Source organism: Schistocerca serialis, chromosome 6 (genome assembly GCF_023864345.2).
Source record: "Schistocerca serialis cubense isolate TAMUIC-IGC-003099 chromosome 6, iqSchSeri2.2, whole genome shotgun sequence".
Lineage (NCBI taxonomy): Eukaryota > Metazoa > Arthropoda > Insecta > Orthoptera > Acrididae > Schistocerca > Schistocerca serialis.
This window is the reverse complement of record NC_064643.1, coordinates 182,787,191-182,797,297: the sequence shown is the minus strand read 5'-3', so window position 1 is coordinate 182,797,297 and position 10,107 is coordinate 182,787,191.

Below are 10,107 nucleotides of genomic sequence, written 5' to 3'. Positions count from 1 at the left end.
TAGTTCAATCATTTCGTTCCTTTTCTCAAGACTGCAATCTTCTCTAGGTCTCCTCCAAAGGTAAGTATGTGGGTCCGAATCCTGATCCAGTACAAAAATATTCATAATTTCATTTCAAGACCTATCACGTGCACACCAACCTGTTAGTGATAATTAACGTACATTTTTAATGTCTCTTCATGTGTTGCCAACAATCGCAATAGGTTCGTAATTTCTGGTCAAACGCGCACACATCTTACTAGTGGTGAGTAAGCAACTGATACAACTGATACTTACGCTGTATTCGTGGATGCACGGTAGGTGTGCAGTTCGATTGTCGCTTAGGCACAAAAGTTTGTATCCATATTTTAGATTCAAACACCTAGCAGCTGCTAGGAAAAACCGATACGAAACATTTGATTTTACTTAGTTACCAATCCGTTCGTGACCCGTCACAGAACTTCACATCATGCACTTCATCTTTAACTGCATGCACACTTTGTTACTTCGGATTGGAGGTATATCAGACATCTTTCGTCGTTAAGTAACAGGGACGAAAGGGTCTTGACAGAAGTCCCGGTTTATTACAAAAATTGTCGTCTTTTATTTTCAAGTTTAGATTTGGTTACTGGTATTGGCAAAAACTACTGTAATTCGTGACTCTTCCTGGTTAGTCATCAATATGATATGATTAGATTAGATTACATTAGATTAATTTTTGTTTCATAGATCATGAATACGATACTTCGTAATGATGTGGAACGTGTCATTAAAATGAAAGATTTCTTTTTTACCATGATTTAATTTCTTTACAATTTTTTACTCTCTCTCATTCTTTTTGATTTCTCTCTCTCTCTCACTGTCACACACACTCACACACACACACACACACACACACACACACACACACATTGTTTTTTTATTTTTATTTGTTAGTTGTGCTCGACTACCGGCGAGGCACGAACACGTCTGTGAATGAGTTTCTTAGTTTTGAGTACACTTACGAAAGAAATATAAAAACAACTATGAGAGTTACTGATTTATGATGCTTAGTTTGCAGTCAGTTCTGAGTATTATTAGTAACTACGCTCCCGTCCCTAAACCTAGTTACAGAAATGCGAATCAGACGCATTACGTATTCCAGGCCGTAGCAGCCGAGACTTGGAGACACCAGCTATGGTCACTTCCCAGTCCGCTGTGAGATCACATCGGTTCGTCTTCTTTCTACTGGTACTGTAACTGAGATTTGGCAACAAGACAACGTATGTTTGGCAATTCTGTGATCGACGAGTTACTTCCTGGTGTACACGGAAATAAGCCTCAAAGTTCACTTGATTTTACCTGTCATTTCCATCGACTAATCTGAGTTATTATCGCTTGAGGTGTAACAAAAGATTGTAAATTTACGGTTTTCAGCCCAGGAAAGTCGTTGCACGTGGAAATAGCAACTAATCTCGTCGTTTAAGTAGTGGTTGACGAGTTCTAGCCACTAATGGTTCGCCAGCTCTGTGGTAACATGTTGACCTGTGGAAAAGGGTCTATTACGGTTCGCAGTTCCAGTCTCACTGACTGTAGCGTTTTTATCCCTTCTGTGAAAGAGCTACAAGCAGTCAGATCAAACATCGCTAAGGAAATCTCAAGAAAATACTTTCGGCTCATGGTGAAAAACTTACAATGCTGCACAACAGGTAACGCCGCTTTCCGCTGCAGGCAAGCAAATTTTGGGCTCCTAGGAATACATAACTTTATTTATGAAATGCCACATTTTCATACCTCTTGAGTATGTCACAGCATACCAATTAAACACAGACTCAATCAAAATCTAAGTGAGTAGTATTTTACCAATTTGTGACGATAGAGGAACGCTTGTGTACAGGTACTCAGTTTTATTAAAACAGACTTTCGTCGTAAGGTTATCGTGGGTAGTCTTATTTAATTTTTTATAATACAGTTCACAATTTTCGTAAGGTTTCCTTTAATGCTGTTAAAACAATAGTAAAGATGCGAGAGAAATTAATCATCAACGATATATGCGAATTCTCTGATGTTATCTATAATAGTCTGAAAATGCACATGCAGTTTATTGTTGTGTTGTTTTGGGGAAGCAGACCAGACAGCGAGGTCATCGGTCTCATCGGATTAGGGAAGGACGGGGAAGGAAGTCGGCCGTGCCCTTTGAAAGGAACCATCCCGGCATTTGCCTGGAGCGATTTAGGGAAATCACGGAAAACCTAAATCAGGATGGTCGGAGGTGGGATTGAACCATCGTCCTCCCGAATGCGAGTCCAGTGTCTAACCACTGCGCCACCTCGCTCGGTGCAGTTTATTGATTACATGCATGTAGAAAACTTGTTCTGAGTTAAAGCTCTCAAACAAGGGTTGAAGAAGTATGAAATGCCACTACCAGACGACAGCTAATGCAGAAAATACTTTTCCGAAGTATTTTGGCACGATGCGCTCTACCCATACATAATACAAAAGTTTCGATATGCATCTACTGTCTGGCTGTCTGTTAAACCTGAAACGATCAAAATGTCGCACATACGACTATTTTGGGTTGAGACGTGAAGGGAATTATGTTACAAGTTCCATTAGATTGATAACTTAAGCAGACAGCAGAATTGCGTTTAAAAAAACTTAACAGTGAATGTACTCGTACTCGCGGCACCTTATCCACCGGGCGCGATACTTACCATCACGCTACTAGCTGACACGTAGCTATAACAGCTCCAGACGTGAACAACAATTCCTCCAGAACTTCTGCATTCCACAGCGCTGTGGGATAATGCATATGGCCAGGTCAATACTTATGACAGACAAACAGTTATACCTTTTCTTCTGCACAGCACGACGTTTTCAATAAGCAGATAGCGGAATAGAGTAGCTCAAGTGGAAAGGAACACTTCCTATTTAAATTTCTGCATCCTACACTGTTGGCAGTTCTGTGTTGGTGGCAGTTAGGTAATTTTATTTTGGTGATTACAAAATAAAGATGAATGTATGCACTGGGTAGCCGAGGCAGCTAGTTCATGAGGATTCGGTCAGCCAAGTAAATGAATTTACTGAACATGCTGCAAATTGATACAGGCAGCCTGTGTGTCAGAATTCTCAGCCAGTGTGGCACACCGGCGTTATGATAGAAAAATGAGCCACTGTGAAGAGGATTTGGTGGTTTGTTGGGTTCATATATCTATGGTCTGGGTTCGATTCCAATTCGGTCAGTGATTTTAGATGGGGAGAGACAGATTCCATTCTCTTCTGGCTACACCAAGTGAAGAAGATATAATGGCATTGTGGTCTGAAATTCACATAAAAAGCGATAGTCCTTGTCTACTAAGTAGACGTTAGGTTGAGCCACAATAAAGTCTGGAGTGGCGACATGTAGAAACTCTATCACCAGTAACCTTTCTTATACTACTTATTTACTTCTAGTGACGAAACAAACGCTATGTAGGCTCACAGGACACTTGTTCCATCTTTTATCTGAGCTTCTGTATGTCGATAAAATTGGTTCGGAACTGGGAATGCAACTCAGACCGCCCTTAACGCGGAATTTGTTCCCTTCGTGACAACACAGCTCGCCTACAATTTGATGTTTGTTCAGAACTGCAGATTCCTCAACATCTCCACATATTGCGCGTGAATGGGTTCGAATACTGGCCAGGCACTAAAGATTTCATTATGTATTATCAGGCTCTACCATGAGAACACCTATCTGCTGGTGGATAATAATTTCGATGTTTAATGTATTTTCATTCGTTGTCAACAGTAACGATATTTGACGTTATTGACTCCCAGTGAGACACAAAACTACTTGAGAGATCACTGTAAGTTCAAGATTTTATTCCGAGCTGCTGGTAGAGAAAAATTCGGTAGCTGACGCCTCTTTGTGTGTTGTCAACAACGATATGTGTGGAGCTCTATTCCCAGTCAGCACTGAACTCTTCGTCATATTATTTCTAGTTCAAACATGCTCACATGTCGCTGCTGGTGCAACAAACCCATATTTAACGTTCGTTTTCTCTAGAATAAAACAGCGATAGGTACCCAGTTGGAATCCTGGGAAGGAAATAATTAATGTTTCGTCTCGTCATTTCAGTTAAAACATCTAGCTACTGCCGAGAAAATGCGATATGTCACAGTTGATTGTGCTTCGATATCTGTTTTATTAGGTTCTGGGTTCGTATCCCTGTGCAACACAAAGCTTTACCTCACGGCATTTCAAATAAGGTACTCGTTAAGAAGCAATATTTAACATATCTCGTAGTTCGTTAACAGGGACAATAGGTGCTGGGTAGAATTCGCGTCCGTTAAAAATGTTTGCGTCATGTAATTTAAAGTTGGTATTTGATAATTTATACTGTCTAAAATCGAGGTATATCACTCTCTGCATGCCTAATCAGGAATGACTGTTAGTTTCCGTCAGTCTCGAAATCTTTGCTTAGTCTGCATGACCTGTGTTTGAATCCATATGCAGAACGAGACGGTTCGTCGTGTCATTTGAAGTTCATACATATTATCAACTAGCTGCTCGTGAAAAACATAAATTTTTAATGTCATTTTGTGTTGAATAATTAGTACGGTAAGTTACTTTGAAGAGGAAATCATGAATACGACGATCTTACTACGTGCATTACCTATCTGACGTAATAATGAGAGTGGTAACATTTCACGTATGTCATTTATTGTAATAAATGTGAGTTTACAAGCCTGAAGGACAGTCTTACCTGTGATAAGGTGTTCCCTGGTATTTGTAGTATCGTAATATTACTTAACATCTTGAGTTTGCGATACAGAGCAGTGTATTCTGGTGGTGACTTTTTGGGACCAATTTCAATAGTCAAACGACTGTACCATGGAGCGATTAGGGCACGTGCTAGACAGCTGCGTTATGTGGGTTGCATACGAATCAGGCGAAATGCAATTCTGGTCGTTTGGATACTTTTGAGCATGACTGTACATGTACAGTAAATCTAATTATTACAATTGTAAGGTGGCTATAATTTCGCACCTTACAAGCACTCATCCATATACTTTACCGTGATCTGCAACCAAATTCGGTATTATTTGATAGGTAGTACATCGTATATACGAATATTTAAAGGAGACTGACATTGACACATACGCCTTGTAAATAATTGCTAACGCTTATTGCATGAAAGGTGACGGAGTGTCTTTATTATCATACTAGTAAAGGTTGGAACGACAGTGGAAATGAACCGGCAGACGGAACACAAGCCCTGGGTGGAAGGCCCACACAGGTGTGTTGGTCCTGTTTAAAGACAGGAAATAGCAAGACGGACGTTGTAGCACCTAAGTGCTGGAGCACAATAGAGTCGCGACCCGCCGTATTTGTAGACGAACCGGAAGGATTATACTTCGGAAACTACGAAACTCTTGGACTCAGGTGAGAGGAGCGAAGAAGCTGCACCTCGGAAACCCCGCAGGCTGGGTTATTTCCTAGGATTTTTAGTCAGAAGCGTTCCATTGTACGAGTATAGGTTTTTCCACGCAAACTTTCCACGCTGGACGACAAAAGACTAAAATATGGTTGGTCGGCGTTAGGAAGAATCTGCAGAGAGGGGGAATATTCCGTGGTTTCGGGAATATGACCCGTTTGCAGAATTACGATGGTGGGGAGCCGAGCCTTACTGGGAGGCCAGCGGTGGAGAGAAGAGGTCTTCGGTTGTCAGCGACCATGTGTGACAGTCGCTCGTTATCACCTTTGTTGATACAGACGGACTTGTTGTCGTTGCTCTCAGGAGAGTTTATAGTTAGAACAGTTAGGTACCGTACTGTTGCGAACCTATACAATTCTGGACTTTATCCCCCGGTTGGAAGTCGTCGTTCAGTACGCAGCGCTCAGTAATTGAGAGCACTTCGTCTACATATTCTTACGTTGAGACGTTATCTGAACGCCCTTGTGGCTGGGAGTTCGCGTTTCTCGTATGTACAATACAGAGAGGAGAAGACAGTATTAGAGTATAGTAGTCAGAGGACCGCCTTCTGGCCTCCTAGTGTTTGAAAGAGTTTATTTGTGGCTGGAGTTCTTCCATAGTCGCAGACGAGTACGAGAACCATCACTTAGATGCACCAGACGCAGTACATATGGTGATATCGCAAATTACTTCGGCTTATTAGGTCTATAAAAGCTTAACATCTGTGATCACGTTAGTTTATTTCCACCGAGGTCCCACACCACCGTAGATCGTCTTTGAAAGTAGTGTCTTCTAGTGTTTGGTACGTAGATAATGTCAGTCATTTCGCGTTATTGATATTAGACCGCGCAGTCATAATAAGGGGCAGAGTTGGGCAAATGATTGGTATTTTTACTTAGGAAATGTAAACTTTGTAATATAAAGATTTTTTTTTTAAATCTATAATAAAAATATAAGCAGGAACAACGTTTACCATGTAGTAGGATCACTTGCCTTCATAATTCATTTATGTTTAGATTGTAATTTATAGAATTAAGAGATTTTCTTCAGGATGTAGTCAGACAAGGCCAAATCTTGATTTTAGCAGTTATTATTTTCCGTTGCGCATATTCATTTTACACCCGCCAGGAGTAGCATCTCGGTCAATTTCAGAAACATTGTATGATTTCTTCAAGAGAAATTCACAAATTGAGCAAGCCAGTAACGCGTTGTTCTATTTCTGCCCCTTATGCGAGCAGTTACTCGGCTTGCCACTGATGGATAGAGATGCTGGATGTTCTGCTGAGGGATCTCGTGCCAAATTATTTCCAGTTGGCGCCTTAGAATGTCAAAATCTCGAGCTGTGTAAAAGTCCTGCAAGTCCTGACCATAATACTCCAAATGTTCTCAATTGGGGGATAGATCCAGCGACCTTGCTGCCCAAGATACGGTTTGGCAAGCACGAAAACTTGCTCGGTCCTCACGTGCTGTCGTCTCTCTAGATCGACCGCTTCCTTCTTGACACTGTGTTCAGCCATTGTTCACCCATTCTGCCTACATAGTCGAACAGTGGCTACGTTCCTATTGAGATGTCGAACGATTCGCCCAATGCTCCAGCTGGCTTCTTTGATCCTACCAGCACGTCCGCTCCCAAATGCTGAAATCTACGTCTATTGTCCACGCGCCTGTCTGCGAGGCATAGTTACTGCCCATCTGAATACACTAAGACTTTATGCCCTGGTATCGATATGAACTCTGTTTACTGTCCTTGCTTCCCACCTGTATCAGTATCAATCTGTGACCAATTCGCATAAGTCCTTCGTCTTGGGTCCATCAAAAAACATAGTTCCATAAAAAAACAGTCATTTTATAAAAAAACGTTATGTTTTGCCTTACGGCAGGTCTTGTCAAGAAGGAGCCTCGTCAGAGAGGTCCACCGCATATGCGTCTAGGGAAGTGGTTCCAGCGGTGGTTTACCGTTGCCTTCCACTGATGATAGTGAAATGATAATGAGGACAACACCCAGTCCGGGAGCGGAGAAACTCTCCGACCCAGCCGGAAATCGAACGCGGGTCCCTTGGCGTGACATGCCGCCGCGGGGCGGGGCGGACTCAGGGTATAAAGCGCCACCTATAAACGTTAGACGTGACTTGTGGAGACCATAAAATACAGACTTCGCCGGTATCACTTAGAGAAAACGGCGCATAGTTATATGTATTTGTTCTGGATATAGCTGCCTCAGCTGGAACACGCAATATGCCTTCGAATGTCATCGAACGTACTACCGCCAGTGGTAGGCAGTCGATGTTTGTACATTGCAGTCTTTCCGAGGATGTCCGCCTTGGTCCGAAACGTTACAACTACTGCCCAGCGCGAAACTGGATAGCGACTGCTAGTGTTACTTAAGCATCGATGAACAACCGATTAAAATCGATAGTATCTCCACTATCGACACTATCGGTGGACTGATTTAACTATCGACAGTCCTATCGTTTATAATGGAAGACTTTTTGAAATGGTTCCTGAAAAATTGTCGGTTCCTATTACCTCCATGGCGTTTGGAGTGCAGAAGGAAAGTAGGTTGTGTGGAGATATTTAATCAACAACAAATATCGTGGCGCCCTAGCCAGCCTAAGTTGTTTATAAACTATGTTGTTAAAAGATTAGTCGCTATGGGGGAGGGGTCGCGAAAGAGAGAATTTTCTTGTTTGTCTTTCAGTGATGACAACTCACGGTTGTGTGCATCTCGTACCGATCAGATGCTTACGGTAAAAACTACACACGTAAATAACATGGCTTCGTGAATGCGCATTATACTGATTTTCATCTTCCTTGAAACAAGGAATACAAATGTAAATAAGGCTGTTTTTGGAAATTGGTGGTAGGATCGTAAACGACCAAACCGCTGAGGTCATCGGTCCCCAAGCTTACACACTATTTAATCTAACTTATGCTAAGGACTACACACACACCCATGCCCGAGGGAGGACTCGAACCTCCGACGGACCATACAAGGCGCCTAAGACCGTGCGGCTATCCCGCGCGCCAATAAGGCAATAAGGCAGGTAGTAGAGGAAAAATGACACTTGAAAGATTTTTAAGTGTTTCTGATTGTACTGTATAATAAGTACAATTATTGTCGTTATTAATTATGTTTCTGAATCCTCATTGTACTGACAAGTGTTTTCAGTTGTACATGTTAATGTGTAAAGTGATTCGAAAACACAAAACGCTGATGCAATCCTATTGCCCCTTCGTCACTTCTGCTTTTGCAGAAGCACAAATATTACTCATATGTTGGTTGCCCATGTTGTGCTCGATCAGCGGAGCTTGTTCAAATGGTCAAATGACTCTGAGCACTATGGGACTTAACTTCTGAGGTCATCAGTCCCCTAACTTGTTCAAGGACACACCAACTCCTGCAAAACTGAATCTATCAAAAGCACAACCCGTCAAGTGTCAAGTTTTTTATTTGTACTGTAGCTGGACATTATCATTAAAATATACCGCTGTATTTACATGCTATCTGCTTTCACTGCATTGCAGTGCATATTCATTAGTAATTCAGACGAAGTGTGAATGTTTCCGTGGATGTGAGACAAAACTAATCTCTTCTTGCCAGGAGTTGACTGTGGATGTCCAGGAATATTTTCGCGAATCTCCAAATCTTGTAGGTATTTCTTACTCTTGACCGTTAATGCTGAAACCCCTCGTTTGAAACTTGTGCAACGGGCAAATAAGCTCAGCATTTATTTTATTTTATTTTATTCATTTTTTCAAGTTTACATCGTTCTGCAACGTGATTAATAATTTTTCGAGCATCACGAAGTGGAATTCTGCCTCAAAGTCTTCGTAGGAGGTGGCCTCAACGTGCCAACAATGGCTTCTTCGTCACTCATTTCTTGATTTAAACGTCACACAACAGCAGGATTGTCATTCATCACGCAACTGTTGAATATCTGTCGTTGGCAGCAGTGAGACAAAGAGCAGAGCAGCGAAGTGTTCCGAATGGTGCCGACATGAAACGATCTGTGCTTTTAGCACGCCACCGATAGTCTGTTGGCTGAGGAAATTCCGCGCTTTCAACATTATTTTGTTTATGTAAGAGGTGCGTAAATAGAGTTTTTTTTGTTATTGTTTTGAAAATGAACCGTAAAAATCATTCATCTGAGTGGAATTTTTTTAAGAAAGTGGGGGATGTGGGGGATAATAGTCATATATATATATATATATATATAGTCATATATATATATATATATATATATATATATATATATATGTAGTTAAGGCTCACCGGCCATTTGACCATCTTCTTTTGTGCGGATGTACAAACAGCGCCCGAACTCTTACGGGAATCGGCGGTAAAGCCGCGAGTAATAAGTATGATGGGTAGGGGCACCATGAATATAGTGCGGGACAATAAGTTGCGAATGTGGGTCTCATGGGAGGCATGGCAGAGGTCGGTCCCTGCAGTCGCACTATCCTCTGTGTCCTCGGTGGCTCAGATGGATGCCGGCACGGTGGCTCAGCGTGTTCGGTCAGAGAGCTGGTTGGCCTCTGTAATAAAAAACTGAGAGAAAGGATCAACAACGAACTTGAACGGATAATGTGGCGTCCGCAACGACCATACAAAAAAAAAAAAAAAATAAGATGGATAGAGTGTCTACCATGTAAGCAGGGGATACCGGGTTTGAGTCTCGGTTGGGGCACA